The 2,499-nt window shown below is 43.4% G+C and overlaps 1 non-coding gene across 1 annotated transcript; it reads left to right on the plus strand.

Annotated features, from left to right (window-relative positions):
* Positions 1 to 985: 985 nt before the first annotated feature.
* LOC122212557 lies at positions 986 to 1,092 on the plus strand. Its single transcript, XR_006199224.1, has one exon. It is a non-coding gene; the product is annotated as a U6 spliceosomal RNA (small nuclear RNA).
* The last annotated feature ends 1,407 nt before the right edge of the window (positions 1,093 to 2,499 follow it).

The raw sequence follows: 2,499 nt of genomic DNA on the forward strand, positions 1-2,499 counted from the left end.
TATTACTGAATTGTACTAAGTCATTGCATCTTGAAAGAGAATATTATCTTCCTCCACCAGAACCCTGTGAGAGGCATAAGGCAAGCCCGGATGGATTCATCAATGAAAACAGCCCTTTGTCCCTCTGTCTGCTTGGGGATGCCCTGGGGCCATATGAAACTCCCTGAAAATGATCTATGACATAATCCAGAATAAGATCTCACATGGGGTAGTGTGATTCCCCCTCCCCAGGAAAGGCTTCCTTGATTAAGTTGTGTTTTTCTTTTTGCAGTCACAAGATCAGGTTTTTTCCAAGCAACTGACACTTCCCCCTTGATTCAGACTGTAGCTCTCCGTTCCTGTGCTGGGAAAAAGTGTGGGAGCTGTTAGAAAGAGAGCCTACACTTCAACTCTTGGTTTGCCATTCCAAACTAGCTGCAAAGGGTCAGGATATATTACACCAAGGAAAGGAAGTCCTGACAGAGCCAAAAACAATTTTACAAACAGTCAAGAGGAAGTGAACATGGGAAAAAGTCATACCAGAATAAGAAAGCCCTGTTTCAACGGGTGGACAGTAATTTTGAGAGATATACTAATATCTCTGCATCTTAGTCAACTTACTTGGCAAAGTACCATTTGAACTTACAGAAAGGTTTAAGCTGAAATTATATGGCACATGAAAGGCCCTCAAATGATAGCTGTTGCTGTTATTAATAAGTGTGGTGGCCATAGCATAGCCTAGGCAACAGTGCAGTGGGCATTGTGGGAGAGGGATAGTCACTGAAGGCAAGCAGAACCGGTTGGGCTAGCTCTTCCTAGTCAGGTGACCTTGGCCAAGTTCTCATTCTCTTTGAGCCTCAGTTTCCCATCTGTGAAACGGAGGTTACGAACTCACCTACAAAGTTTGTCTTTAGCCTAAATGAGAGTTTTTGACAGGCAAATAGTAAGCGCTCAATAAACAGCAGATATTATGAATTCACAAATCTATCAAAAAATGTGATCAACTGCGCTCGCTTTGGCAGCACAGAGACTACAATTGAAACGATACAGGGAAGATTCACGCGGCCCCTGCGCAAGGATGACGCACAGATTCGTGAAGCGTTCCAGATTTTCCGATTTGAAATAGATCTACATGTTTATTGAATTAAAAATTATAATACATGTGACCCACCAAGTCTTGCCCTACATCAGTGGTTCTCAAACTTCAATGTGCGTAAGAATCACCCCAGAGCCTTGTTTCAAGTGCACGTTTCAAGCTCCACACCCCTGGAAATTTTGTCTCCGTCCATGTGGTGTAGGGCCTGGGGAGCTGCGTACATAACTAAATTCCGAGGTGTTTTCTGTCGCTGGTAATCCATGGACCATACTTTTTTTTTTTTTTTAAGATTTTTTTTTTAAATGTTTATTTATTTTAGAGAGAGAGAGAGAGAACACGAGCAGGGGAGGGGCAGAACAGAGAGGATCTGATTGGCGTCTGTACTGACAGCTGAGACCAATGGGGGGCTGGAACCCTTAAACCGTGAGATCGCCAGATCGTGACCTGAGCCGAAGTCCACCGCTTACCCAACTGAGCCACCCAGGCGCCCCAATGCACCATACTTTTTGGGAATCACTAGCCTATGGTCTCCGAGAATGAAAAGACAAAAATGTTTTTCCCATCACTACGATGCCATAAAAACTCTATAACATGCAGATGTAAAACTAAAGAGATCCAAATATTGAATGATTCTATTTTCAAGATGAGTTATATAGTTTTTACCTACTTCAAGATTTCCGAATGAATCATCATAAAGTAACATTGTATTCTTTAAAAAAATTTTTTTAATGTTTGTTTTTGAGAGAGAACAGACAGAGCGCACGCAGGGGAGGGGCAGAGAGAGGAGACACAGAATCTAAAGCAGGCTCCAGGCTCTGAGCTGTCAGCATAGAGCCTGATGTGGGGCTTGAACCCACAAACTGTGAGATCATGACCTGAGCCGAAGTCGGATGCTTAACCGACTGAGCCACTCAGGTGCCCCTGTATTCTTTTAACACCCATGATATGGATAAATGTGTGTAGATACCTCTACCTCAGAGTTCTTTTCAATCCCTTGTAGAGACCTCTCTCTCCCCTTTGCTCAGGTACTTAATTAATCATCTCCACCCCCCCCCCCCCCCCGGAATGCTGACAGACAGCACCATTTCAATCTTTTGTTGTTTCACGTTTTGTTTGTGCCTTTTATTTCCCCAACTGGACTTTAAGTCCAAAGGCCGAGGCCAGTGTCTTTTATTGTTCTCTATCTTCCATGAGCATCTTGTAAAGCCTTTGTACATGAAATGTGTTTCATAAATTTCTTTGAGTGAATGCAGATATATTTAACAGTGGACTGGTACTCACTGGTAAATTCTTTACCACAGGAGTGGCTCAGAAAATTAGGGCTGTGAAGGGTGAGCTATGACGCTTTTTTACGGTAAGAGTCGGACAGAGCAGGGGGCAGATTTCAGGCCTATGAAAGTGCGAGAATCTCCCTGAGCCTGTTT

Source organism: Panthera leo, chromosome F3 (genome assembly GCF_018350215.1).
Source record: "Panthera leo isolate Ple1 chromosome F3, P.leo_Ple1_pat1.1, whole genome shotgun sequence".
Lineage (NCBI taxonomy): Eukaryota > Metazoa > Chordata > Mammalia > Carnivora > Felidae > Panthera > Panthera leo.